The sequence below is a fragment of the Euprymna scolopes genome, chromosome 11 (genome assembly GCF_053919585.1).
Source record: "Euprymna scolopes isolate OS-2025 chromosome 11, ASM5391958v1, whole genome shotgun sequence".
NCBI classification, from domain to species: Eukaryota; Metazoa; Mollusca; class Cephalopoda; order Sepiida; family Sepiolidae; genus Euprymna; species Euprymna scolopes.
Genome location: NC_136492.1, coordinates 5,231,606 through 5,246,167, shown reverse-complemented (window position 1 = coordinate 5,246,167; position 14,562 = coordinate 5,231,606). Strand labels below are relative to the sequence as shown.

General features: G+C 35.6%; 1 protein-coding gene across 2 annotated transcripts in view; it reads right to left on the bottom strand.

The window, feature by feature from the left end:
- Positions 1-13,901, bottom strand: part of LOC145287748 (sodium leak channel NALCN-like) — a 275,430-nt gene extending 261,529 nt beyond the window's left edge. For both annotated transcript variants that reach the window (XM_080135514.1, XM_080135515.1), the window contains exon 1: positions 13,821-13,901. The gene's annotated coding sequence lies outside the window, so the exon portion shown is untranslated. The remainder of the gene's footprint in view (positions 1-13,820) is intronic.
- Positions 13,902-14,562: the final 661 nt, after the last annotated feature.

Genomic DNA, 14,562 nt, shown 5'->3' with positions numbered 1-14,562 from the left:
CGTCGAGGACAACCTGGATTTTTCTCTTATCTAAGAAGGATTTAATTATGTTAAGTATTCTACCAGTGATACTGTATGATTTAATTTTCCTGAGGAGACCCTCGTGCCATACCCTGTCAAAAGCCTTAGATATATCTAGAGCTACTGCTCTGCCCTCCCTCGCTTTGTCCAGTGAATGGTATATGCGTTCAGAGATTACAGTAAGGATGTCTGCTGTGGAACAGGCTTGTCTAAATCTAGGAGATGCGAAAAAAGGAGATAAAAAAGATGGAGAAGAAAAAGATGAAGAAAAAGAATAAGAAAAAGATGAAGAAAAAGAATAAGAAAAAGATGGAGTAGAAAAAGATGATGAAGAGGAGATGGAGAAAAAGAGAAAAAGAAGGAAGAGAAGAATATTCAATAAATAAAATCTAAATCTATAATTTCATTAAAAAAAAAATTAAGAATAAGAAAAACCAGAGGGTAATTTAATTTTTTATGTAAACTGTATTTAAAAAAAAAATTTTTTTATTACATTTTCACCCCAAACAAGGTACAATGCCACTTTGATGTAGTGGGCTATTATCAGGGCCCTAAGTTACAGGGATACTATGTAGGGAGTTGAGCAGCAAGATGTCTGTTTACATTACACTTGAACTTCTGCATGTCAGTACAGTCAGAGAAGCGGGAACCCAGAAGGGAATTCCGAAGTCTAGAAGTTCTGAGAAAGAAACTATTAGAGTAGAAGGCTTTCTTACATCTAGGGATCTCTATTGTGTAGGGGTGGAACTTTGCTTCTTGTCGAGTTTGTCGGAGGTATTTACGTTGAGCGGGTACAAGGGCTTGTAGTTCGTCGGAGTATCCACTATTAAAATACTGTTAAAACAGGCAGAGGGATATTTCTTAGAACGTTTTATATACCGTCTAAAGCATAATATCTAGGATTTGCGAACGCACGTCTCGTCTAGATTTATTTACACCAACTTTTATAAAAATCGCGCTATTTCGCCATGTCGCCTGTTTGCTTGGCTTTTTAGTATAAATAAAGTGAAACTAAATTGAAATAGTGTGTGTTCTCAGCTTTCGCACCGGAACGTCCAGAAAGCAATCAGCTTTTGATCAATGCAGTAGAAACCGTCATATCAGACAATTGCTTTCATTTGGACACCCCCATTTTTTATGAGGAGCTGGTTTTCAACCCAACATCTTGGTGAAACAAAACCAAAACAAACTTGATGTTTGACCTAATTCACTTTTTAGTTAAGTCATCACGCTTTTTTTCACTTTCGCCTCATGGATTCAGGTTCAAGCATACCTCTCTCCCCCAACTGTTTTTTTTTTTCAAATACCCGGGCACCGCCGGACTGTATTTATTGCATCACATTCGTTTTTTTAAATTGTTTTTTTTCCCCCCGATTTTTTTTTTTTTAAGAAGTTTTAACATTTTGTTTTTTTAAACAGTGTTATTCGTTTTGTTTTGATTTTACTCCCTTCCCTCCCCACCACACACCTCTAAACACCCGAGCAACGCCGGGTACCCCCCTCTAGTCTATAATATAAATTTCACCTGTCTGTTTAAATGTATGTATGTATGTCTCGCAAAAACATTTGACAGATTTGACAGATTTTCACAAGATCAGTATCATTTTGAAGTTCGATCCTTCGGACGTCAAATATCGGAAAATTGGCTAAAAACATTCTTTCACTCTCAACTAGGCACTTTCCTACAGGGAGGGGTCGTTTTCTTCGCCGATATTTTCGAAAGCCATTGCCTCTTTTCGATTGTCTAGGCTTAATTTAAACCTACGTCACTTCCGGTTTGGCAATGGGTGCAACAGCTAACGCGTGTGGTACGGGTTCAAGCCTGCCTGCCTACTACAACTTTTTTTTTTTTTTTTCCTCAACACAAACCTACAAACACCTTGGCAATGCCGGGCAACCAGGCTAGTATATGTATATATCATTTCAGCCTGGTCCATAAACTGCAGAAGTACCTTTAATACTTAAGACAGTTCACTGGTATCTGTTCTGATATTACACCTTATATTTTCTTTCTTCTGTCAGCGAAGGAGAAATCCTTTCAGACTGAGGCAATTTAATTTTTTTTTTCTTATTAAAAACTGACCTTGTGTCTAACTTTGCCCTCGTGGGGAAGCAAATAAATGGGGACACACACACACACGCACAAAAGTATTTCGAACGAAACATTTGACATTCAAAACAAAATAACTTTAAACAGTGTGGAATATTGAGTACGGAATGGGAGTTCCAAAAGTAATGCCTCCTATTTTTTCTCCCAAATGGATCAGAGGGTTTTGCAGATTGTATTGTTATGATGAATGAACTTATGCATTCATGACCTGAAAGTTTCATCCCTTTATTGCAGATATTGACGGTGTGAAATTCTAGGAAAGTAACCCCTGATATGAACGCGCTTTAGAAGTGTCACTGAATTTCTAACAAAAGCGAATTGATATGCTGGTGACTATGTAGTAAAATAAATTCTAGAGCACTAAAGATCACTCGTTTTAATGGTACTACTCATGTCTTCGTAGGTTTTCAACTTTTTGTGTTAACGACCCTCATATATGGAATAATGGGTAAGCATGAAACAGGCTAGTAAAAATAACACATTTCTAAAGCCAACCGATATTTCAAATGACCAAAATATTTGACTTTTGTGCAGTTTACACACAGTGGCATCATTTTTTCAAGAATGTACAACAAAGCAGAAAAAGGAGTGAAAAAATAAATATACAACAAATAATTGTTACCAAAGGCAAGCTGAGTTACTTTTCGACCTACCTGGATAAATTTATTTTTATGTCTTAACTTATTTTAAAGCGTTTTTTTTTTTACTTTTTTTTTACTTAAAAAATAAAAGCAGTATAAAGGCTGTTAAGTTAGAATGAAAAACAAGATTATGGTCTTAGCCCAGCCTTGATAATCGCTCAAAAATCGAAAATTAAATAAAATACTCATAGAACATTACATTTTCGCACAATTGATATTTATTGGATGAGTTTAGTATTTGTTTAATTTTCTATATTTGGAGCAATTATTGAAACTTGACTGAGACCACAATTTCGTTGTTTGTTCTAATTCAATAGACTTTACATTACCTTCATTTTTTAGTAAAAAAAACAACAAAAAAAACACTTTAAAATAAGTCAAAACACAAAAAACTTATCCAGGTAGGTAGAAGAGTATCTTAACTTGCCTTTTGGTAACATATATATATATATATATATATATTTTTTTGTTAGCTATTTTGGAAAGTCACCCATTTTTTATGTCACTATGTATAAAAACGAATAAATAAGATAGCAGAAACTCGATTGATAGATTCAGATTAAAAAGTTTTTTTTTTGTTTTCTTTTTTACAAGTCATCACTTATCAAGGCCAAAAGGCCATTCGAGTTCAAGGATTAATGAGTGTAAGGTAGTCACTGGTGGTGGAGGTTGGGTAGAATTTGATTATTTAAGGAGGCGAGAGATCAAAAACTTGTTTACATTAGACTTGAAGATGACTATATTGTAGCCAACTGGAAAGCATGCCAGCAGAACCGAGTTCCACAGGTGGACAGTTCTTTGAAAGAAGCTTTGTTCATGGAATCTACATTCAAATTTAGGTACAGATAGAGAGTAGGGGAAATTTTTGTTAGTGGTTGTAGCTAGACAAGTACTTTTTGTAAAAGTTTGGCGTGAGGCATGAAAATAATGATAGACAAGAGACAAGCTCATAACATCTCTTCTGTTGGAAAGAGGTTGCAGGGAAGAGAAAAGAGCATTACCCGCCAGGATTCGAAACCGGTTCTGAACTCTGTCAGGATAGGTAGCTTTGAGGAGCTTCTCTCCAGATATGGCTCTTATACAGATAGAAGATTGCATCGAGAGATACCTTCTCGAGCAGTAGAATGATGCAACCATTTTCCCAGCAACATTAGCAACAGATTTGATGTATATCTTCCATTCCAGGTCAGAGGTGAAGGTAAGTCCTAGAATATTGTCGAAGCAGGGTACTTCTTTGAGATGGGAGCCATTCATATCAATTGAGGCCAAATGGGGATCAGAGTGTAGTGTTTCTTGTTAAGAATAGCCACTCAATGGATTACAGTTCTTACAAAGTCTGTTCCGAGTACTGACAGAGAACCTACAGTTAGTCCCAGCATGCTAGTCTATGGATGGGGTACCAAATTCTAGCCTCATTTTTCACTTTGGAAAAGTTGGGTCATGTGGTACAGGTGTCACATTAAATAGCACATCATTAACTTTACATGTGACTGGGGACTTTTTTTTTTTTTTACAAGGGAATCACCACTTATCAAGACCCAAAGTCCACTGAAGGACAAGAGTTAATGAATGTTATTTGGTAGTGTAGTAATCGTTAATGGTGTAAGTTGGGTACAATTTGATTATTTAAGAGGAGGGTTCAACAAGAATTTGTTTACATTAGATTTGAAGGCTACATACTGTAGTTGGCCGGGAAGCGAGCCAATGGAACAGTATTCCACATGCGGGCAGCTGAAACAAGTTGGTAGGAGTACATGTGGAGGTATACACCAGCAAAATATGACAACCCGCAGGAATGGCCTGAATTCACTTGTAAAGGGCTCGAGAGGGCAATGAAAGTAACTTTGTGATGGAGTTTCCCAATATCTCAATAGAGTTGCACCGAACATTGAAACTTTGACTATGGGCGATTTGTTAATTCGGGCAAAGGTGCTCGCATGAGATACAACTGAAAAACTGTCGCAGCCATACAGCCACCTTGAGATGAAGTCAAAGTCACCGTCCATAATGAAATCTTGAACAGGGATCATCTGTTACAGGAGCAATGGCCAGGACCATATGACTAAAGACCGCATAATGAGATGGCCTGATGGAACAAGTATGTGAAGGTCACACAAATAACGATGTTTCAAGTGTAATGAGATCGGTCACTTTGTTTCAGAATATGAGGGAAGCGAACACGGGGGTGGGGGTTGGCTGACGTAAGTGTCAGTCTCCACTCCAAGCAAGTGAAAAATGAGACACATCCAATCAACCACGTACACATCAAGAGACGACAATAATCAGCCCTTGTTGACGCTGGCTGTTCCAAAACTCTGATGAACAAAGTGGTGTGCCGTTAGTGTAGACGCCAGACCATTAAAGTGATAACCGCAGACGGAAAAGTTATGAGATGCTGTGGGACTGACCAAATTAAGCTTACGATGACAACCTGTTCTCTTTGCACCGGGAGGTCTTAGTCATCAAAAGGAAACTACGACCTTTTACTGAGATTCGATGCCCTCAAATAGTTGTGGGGAGTACATCTGGCTGAATCTGATGAGTTTCACTTCTTTGCAAAGAACGTATCTGTCAACAAATGGATGAATGCATCAGAAACTTCAACAACAACACCTAGCATTAGTCAACAGAATAGACCCAATTCGCCTCCACAGCAATGCTCGATCAATAAAATTTTGTTTGAGCCGAGATATGTTCATCAGAATTTAAAAGTTAAAAACCACAAGAACTTTCTTGTCAACTTGATAATTCAACATTACTACCAAGTTTCGGAGTCCATAGGGAATGAACTTATACAAATACACATTGTGTAATTTACGGAACGTGCTGTAATAATATGATGGCTTTTTTCAGTCTTGATAGACTATGGATACCTGCTGTAAGGGTGCCTGCTCGTGGAATTTTTGTGGCAAGAGTTGTCCAATCCCCAACCACACCTCTCTGTAGTCAATGTTATTATATACTAATGGCAAGTGGAGGTTCAGGACGACTGGAAACAATACCGAAATAAGCACTCCTTATCTGTGCTTAAACCGAAAAGTAGATTCCATAAACAAAGCTTCTTTCTTTGAACTGCACGCCTGTGGAATTCTCTTCTGTTTTCCTGCTTTTCAACTGACTACAATATGGTCATCTTCAAGTCCAATGTAAAAACAAGTTTTTGATGAGCCGTTCCCCTTAAACAATCCAATTTACCAAATTTACATTTCTAACGATTACTACGATATTGTCCCATTGACTTCCGTACATCATTAACCCTTATCCTTGAGTGGCCTTTGGGCCTTGATAAGTGGTGACTCCTTCGTAAAAAAAAAAAAAAAAAGCAGAGAACACATACAGTGCTTAGAATTCTCAAATGGTCGTCCATCTGGTAATTGCTAAGTCTTCTATGAGGAAGGTGGGCTCTTTCTATCGTGCTAAAAGGCGACTCACACCTGATAATATCCTGTATCTCTAGAAGGCCACCGTTAACCCATACATGAAGTATTGTTACCACAGCTGGGCTGGTGCATCTGCCTCTAGCCTCTCACTCAAGGTTAAAAAAAGAGTCGCTAACCTAATATGTCCTGAACTATGAACTAAACTTTAACCTCCGTCTCATCACCGAAACGTGGCATCTTTGTGCCCGTTTTACAAGTATTTCAATCGCAAGTACTCTGACAAACTCCAAGTTCTAGTACACCCTTGATGACAATATCCCCGACGAACCCAAAAAGCAGCGAAATCCCACCCGTACACCGTAGAGACCCCTCGATGCTGTAAAGCCTTTTACTCAAATGGCTTTTTCGCTTGGACTCCTGCACTTTGGAATTCCCTCCTGGGCCCCTGCTTCCCTGAGAAATTCAAATGTAATGTGAACAGACATCTCACTGCCCAACTCCATAAATAGTATTCCTGCAAATCTGGTCCCAAATAGTAGCCCCTCATGGATAAGTGGCCCTGTGCCTTGTTTGGGGTAAAATGTAAATTTAAAAAAAAAAACTTGGCAGGTTCAACTTTGCTTAACTCCAGTGATTTGACGAGAACCTATGTGTCAACCTGATTATGCCATATGCTGTGATAATAGTGCTATTATTTAGAAACCCATTCTGAACATGGGGGAAGGTGAACTTTGTTAACTATTCTGTACTTTCATCTAACAATTTAATAAACAAAAGAAGTACTTATACAGAATACAGTGCTATTTTAAAAAAAATAAGATTTTCAAGTTAATTGTAATTTTTTATGATATGTTTATTGTACAGAATAGTTAAGACCCCCCCCCATCACCATGTTAAGAATGGATTTCTAAATAATAACGGTACTATTTCAGCACGAACTGTATTCTGCATAAGTGCTACGATTGAATTTAGCATGAAAATTTGGTGTTTGTTAAGATAATCGACACATCAATTTTTTTTTTTTAAATGTGATTTTAAGCAAAAACAACAGTACTTACTTGTCATGTCGAAAATAGTAATATATCCAAAAATTACGAAAATTCATTGAGTAGAAAATTATTTATAGTTAAAAGTAATTTTTACAAAAAAATTGGGGGAATTGCATTTTCCCTAGATGTGAACACCTGGAAGATTGCAAATACAGGGGACATACTTATCTCCTTTTTCATAACTATAATGGCCGACGTTCTGTTTTAGCCGATAGTGATAGACTTTTTTTTTTAATTAAAAACAAAATAGCATTTGTTCTACTCGGTGCATTTTTATAATTTCTGGATATATTACTATTTTCGACATGACAAATAAGTACTGTTGCTTTTGATTAAAACCACATATTTAACAAAAAATTGATCTGTTGACTATTTTAACAAGCACCAAAAATCCTTTCTAGAAAATATCACGGTTTTTAAACTGCACAAGTACCTTAAATAAAGTATGACTTAACATGCAATGTCATTATCAAACTACAAATCAAATAATAATAAAGGTGCAAGTCCAGAAATCAATCTAAATAAAAAAAAATAAAAATACAGAAAAACCTTTTATGATGTACATAGTCGTCATTAAACGACGATGTCATATTCCAAAAATCATATAAATTTATCAAGTATAGTTTTATTTTTAACTTGGAAAAATCAAATTATTGAGTAAGCATAATGGGACTTTCTCGCTTCACCATCTTGAAAAAAAAAAAAAACAAGGGCAGATAACTCCACAATAATTCAAAATTGCAAGATTAGTTCTGTAATGCAAACGATTTCACAATCGCTTAAAATGGTTTTAAAAAATTTGAGTACTTATGTACTTATTGTAGCGTGCTATTTTTTAAATAATATTTTCAAGTTAAAGTCACGGGGGTGGGGGTATTGTTAGGTGTAAGTACAGAATAGTTACAAAAAAACATTATCCCTTCCCCAGGTTAAGAATGGCTTTAAATAATAACGTTATTATTTCAGCATGGTACAAAATCCCTGGAAAAATAGTTGGATCACTCTACCGCTCCATGCAATACTCTATCCGTACAAGAGCCAAGTACGCCCCAAAATGGTGTACTGTTGCCACATCTGGCCAGAAACTGCTCAATGCGCTCTATCCAACATTGATAAAGTTCAAAATCGACTACGAAACCTAGTTGGTGATGTCCTTTTCTCCCCCTTTACAAACTCTTTCCCACACAAGAGACGTTGCGAGCCTATCTCTGCTCTATCGTTATTTTCATAGCAAGTGCTCGACTGAGCTCCAATCTATGTCTTCCCCTTGCCATATTTTCACAAAAAACGCCTGACTAGTTTACAACCAGTATAAACGATTTCGCCAACTCTGTCTTATGCCTAAATCTAAATGCAGATTCGACGAACGAAGCTTCTTTCCTTCCCAGAACTGCCCACCTGTGGAACACTGTTCTGCTGGTCTGCTTCCAAGTTGAATACAACATAGCAGCCTTCAAGTCTAATGCAAACAAGTTCTTGTTGAGCCGTCTCCTTAAATAATTAAATTCAACCCAATTTACACGATTAACGATTACTACACTAACACTACCACTACCACCGTACAATCATTAACCCTTATCCTCGAGTGGCCTTTAGACCTTGACAAGTGATGACTCCCAAGTATAAAAGAAAAGTGCATAGTATCAAAAGTTGTTTTCTTAATTACAAAAAAAAAAAAAAAAAATTGATCAATTTGCGTGATTTTTGAAATATGACACTTTCGATCCGTGACGAGTATTATAAATATTTTTTCTGTATTTTTTTTTTTTTTTAATTAGGTTGATTTCTGGAGAAGGACCAAAATAAATAAATAAGCGTATAAAAATGACGTATTTTGAAGGAAATAGAATTTGGGACGTTAAAACCGTACACAACTGGATTCTTCCTTATTCACAGTAAAATAAAAAATGGTAAATATCTCGAAGACTTAAAAAAAAAAAAAAAAGTAACAACAGAAAAAAAAGCAACAAAAAAAAAACGAAGCGTTGTTTTCTCTTAAAGTAAAATAGATATTTGTTGTATATAAGAATTTGAAGTTACGTTCTTGGAAGATTCGTCGACATTATTCGAAAAAAGTAAAAAAAAAAAAAAAAAAAAAATCTTTCATTTTTTTTTTTTTTTTTACAGGTATTCTGTTCCTATTTACAATGCCTCCCCACGGGACAGAGTTAGACACCAGGGTCGTTTTTTTTAACGTGGAGAAAAGGAACAAAAATAAAAAATTGTCTCAGTCGTGAAGGATTTCTCTTCCACTGACAGAACAAGAAATTAAAGTGCAGCATCTGAAGAACAGATACTACACTGTGATCTTGTCCCGAAAGCCAAAGTTCTTCCTCGCCATTCTTGTTTATTTTCGAATTCGTAACATTTTCCAAAAACAGTCACGGTCATCGGACACAGAGGGCATTTCCCTGGAATATTCCAAAGAAAGTGAAAAAAAAAAAAAAAAAAAAAAAAAATGGGGATTAGGTTGTGTTTATTGCCTCCCCACGAGGGCAAAGTTAGACACAGAATCGGTTTTTACTTTTTAACATGAAGAAATTCCAGCTCACCCAATTAGGGCATTCTGGATTGAAACAAAAATTTAAATTGCCTCAGTCTAGAAGGACTTCTTCATTGACCGATGACATGATAGACTAAGTGTATTATTGTAGCATCAGAACAAATACTACACTTTGCTCCTAGCCAAAAGGCCACGGTTGTGGTTATAATAATAATAATAATAACAACCACAACCGAGCTGAATAAACATGTTACATTGAATAAAAACACTAAAAACATATCCTGTTAGTTAGAAAAGTAACTTATCTTTCCCTTGATAACATTTATTTGTTATATATTTGTTTTTTGACAACTTTTTCGAATCTATGTGTACAGTAATACAAACCCAATCCATGTTTCCTTTTCTCTACTGGATTTAACACCAGAGAGGACGACTCCTCTGGTAGAGGAGGAGCGTCGTCTGTTACAACGGCCGAAACGTTGTGCCAATAAAACCCAAGATGAGAATCAAATCAAAACAAACATTCACATCTCATCTAAAAAAATTCAGAATTGCAGGAACGCTATTATTTTGGGGGAAAAAATCTTAACATGGGAAGAGGGTGGGGTGGGGCTACCTTTGGCTATTCTGTACTTTCACCTAACAATTTAATAAACGAACGATACCGTAAAAAAAAATAATAATAATAATTAATAACGAAGGAGCAGCCAGAAGTGTGGTGGAAGCAATAACCGTAAAGATTACTTAAAAATACCGTAAGAATTGTATAAATAATAAATTATTATTATTATTATTATTATTGATAAATTTTTTACCTGGCTTCCAACTTAACATCTTCCTTTAAAATGACGTCTTTCCGTGTTTTCGGGTATGCTGAAATCGAATACCGCATTTAAATTTTCCGCAAATAAGTAGTTTTCCGGATATTAAGCAATGTCATTTCCTATGTTATTGCTGGTGGCTATCTTGTTACATGCACGTTTGCGCCTAATTTCTCGAGATTGCGTTTACACGCAAGAGCGCACGCTCGTGCATACCAATATGGCTACCAGCAATAACATAAGAAATTACATATCCGGAAAACTACTTATTTTGCGCAAAAATTTAAATGCGATATTCGTTTTCAGCATACCCCGTCATTTTAAAGGAAAATTTTAAGGTGGAAACGAGGTAAAAATTAAAGCCCCGGTCGGAGTTAGAATCAAGATGTAGTCAGAAGAGGTTACTCTCCTAGGCATTACCACCATTTTTAGAGAGGAATAGTTCTGTTTCCTAAGTGGTTACAGGTATTTATTTAATCTTAATTCACTTGGGGGGGGGGAGTTTTTCCTACATTAAAAACCGACTGTGTGGACACATTCATTTCTCGTCGGGGTGGGAGAGGTCATAAATAAATACAGGGACAGTCTTGGCTTTATCTGGCTACGATTAAAAGTATCTGTTTGCGCACTCATGCAGTTTAACATCCATAAGTAAATTAATTTTCATTTCAGGAGAGCTCCGTCCTGACAACGTAAGAACAAACAAAGCCCCCCCCCCATGGTAAGAACGGTTTTCTAAATTTGTTTATGAATGTTAAACTGCAGAAGTGTCTCTGTTCGATCTGAGGAGATCATCTTCCCAGGAATTACTTCCTCCTTTCAGAGGAGGAATTTAAATTACCTCTCGTCTGAGAGAGATGGGAGCTCATTCGCGATAAAGTGCCGATGGGACTATACAGGTATTTTTGTCTCTACACCCTGTGGTCCCTGTATGTATTTTTTTTGGGGGGGGGGGGAATAATTTTTTCACATTAAAAAACGAAGGTGCTTTTGCAGTTTACAGACCGTGCTGAAATAATAACGTTATTATTTAGAAATTTGAAGGGGAAGCAAAGTAGATTTTTTCAGGTGTTTATGCACTTATGTTACCGTGCTATTTTTAAAAAATAGTATTTTCAATTTAACTTTAAGTTTTACGATATTTTTGTTTTAATACTTAGGTGAAAGTACAGATTAATTACAAAGCACCATATTCATGTTAAGAATGGTTTTCTAAATAATAACGTTATTATTTCAACACAGTAAACATAAAGTGCATAACTTAAGTGCCGATTTTTATCCGACCTTTTTGGCTTGAACGAAAGTGTAGTATCTTTCGGTCTCGAATGGGGACGGGACGGCGTATCTTCCCAAGCATTATCTCCTTTTGGATAGGGGTGGGATTTAAATGTTATTGTTTTTCGCCTGAGGTGCCTTCATTGTTGATAGTGTCAATCAAACCTCGTGGTCCCTTTCGAATGGGAGAAGAACGGATGTCTGCATCCCTAACCACATTTAAAAAAAAACAGATTTTGTCCTCATGGGGAGTCAAGTAGGTACAACGGAAAAGATCGAGGAAGAAAAATAAAGAATATTACAGAAAAAAAACGAGAAGGAGAGTAAATATCGAACACGAAGTTTTAGTGTTTTTTTTTTGGGGGGGGCAATGTGGAATCTTAACTCACTGTTCTAAGGGAGGTAACTATTTTACTAAAGTAGTTGAAAAGAATGACGTTTTCTTACAATTACTCGAATGTTTTAAGAAAAAACGGTACTAGTGCACTTATTGATCCGTGCTGAAATAATAACGTTTAAAAAGCCATTCTTAAAATGGGGAGGGTGTTTTGTACCTATTCTGCACTTTAACCTTACAATTGAATAAAAAAAAAAAACAATTCGCTCAATACCATGACATTAAAGTTGACATATATTCGGTGGTTTTTTAATAGTATTTTGTCTAGTTTATTATTTATAACACCTTTTCCCAAACTTACCATGTTAAAGAGAGAGTCGGGCGCCATTTTGAATTTTCCAATACATCGGTAAACAATGTATGTTTTTCGAGCTGAATAAACATGTTACATTGAATAAAAACACAAAAAATATATCCAGTTAGGTAGAAAAGTAACTTATCTTGCCTTTGATAACATTTATTTGTTATATATTTGTTTTTTGACAACTTTTTCGAATCTATGTGTACAGTAATACAAACCCAACAATATCGCATTTTTAAATTTATTTATTTTTTTGTAATTAATATTATGAAATATTTTTACATAAAATTCTTAGTAAAATAGAGTTACCTCCCTTAGATCAATGAGTTAAGATTCCGAATTGCTAGATTTTCTGTATATTTGATATTTTATTAATAAATGGGAGATAAACAAGCTGACATTAAAAATGTATTTTTGGGTGCTTATTTAAAAAAATACAAAAAAGTATAATGTATGCACCAGTCACGTCACGAATATGTCATATTCAAAAAATTACCTAAATCAATCAAATAAGATTTTATTTTTAACTAAAGAAATCAAATTTTATAAGTAAGCAAAAAGAGACTTTCCCGCATTGCTAGCTTGAAAAAAAAAAAAAAACAAGGACAGATAACTTCACAATAATTCAAACTTGCGAGCCAAGCCTTGTAATGCTAACGATTGCACATTAATCGCTTCAAATCGTTTAAAAAGTATTTTCTTTATAAAAATAAGACTACCTGATCAATCTACGTGGTTTTTGGAATATGACATTTCCGTTCTGTGACAGGTAAATACTTCATAAAGATTTTCTCGTATATTTTTCATTAGGTTGAATTCTAAATAAGAACCCTCCCTTATTTTTTTAAGAAAATAAATAAAAGCTACAGGTGTAAAGAAAAAAAGTGTACTTCGTCGTCGTCGCCGCCGCCGCCACTATCTCTTTTAAAAGAATCACAAATACGAGGGTGGATCTTAAAAAACACACACACGGATAAAATCGTAAATCTATATATATATATATATATATATATACATTGACATTTAATATGTGAATAATTAATTATATTTATATTATTTATGAGATAGGTCTTTCATATATATATATATATATATATATATATATATATATATATATATATATATATATATAAACACGCGCGTACGCTACAGGATGAAAGTGTCATTTGTTTAATTTCAAACCTTTCGGATTATTGGATTACATATTCATTCCATTAATGACTCGGAGGATAAACAGTGGTTAATCTCTAAAAGAAACGGGAAGGATACAGCCGATAAAAATAATAATAATGAGGAATCGCGGAGGATGGTCTCGTACTTACTGTTTCTTTCCAATTCCTGATGGCGGAACAGGAAGTCGTCTGCTTCAAAAACCCGGAAGTTGGCAATACGAAAGAAAGAAAACCAAAATCAACCTTCAAGAGTCAAAAATGAATTCCTCTTACCCTTTTTTAATTGTTTCATCTTTTTTTTAGGGGGACAACATTAGTAACTTAACCCCAACTGTAATTTTCAAATAGACAGTAGAAAGGTGAAATTGACTTTTAACGGTTCCGAAAAAGGAACTCTGTGAGTTTTTTTTTTCTTTTTTTTTTTTTTACAAGGTAGTCACCACTTATCAAGGCCCGGAAGCCACTCGAGGATAAGGGTTATTATGTACAGTAATCAATGGGATAGTATCGTAGTAATCCTTAGTATTGGAGACTTGATAAAGTGCCTTACTTAAGAGGGCGGTTCATCAGGAATTTGTTTATGTTGGACTTGAAGACATCCAGGTTGCAGTCAGGTGGGAAACAGGCAAACGGAAGAGAGTTCCATAGTCGTACACTTCTAAGAATGAAGCTTTGTTCATGGAATCTACGTTTTGGTTTTGGCACAGATAAAGAGTGGGGAAAATTTTTGACAGTGGTTTCAACTAGACGGGTGTTTTTCGTGGAAGATTGGCGCGGGGGGACCAGAGATTGAAGTTCAGAATTTGTTTCCTATAGACTCAGCAACGGTTGGGCTGATTTTTAAAAAAATTTGCACCAATATACTTCATGTATCTGGCAGTGTTCTTAGATA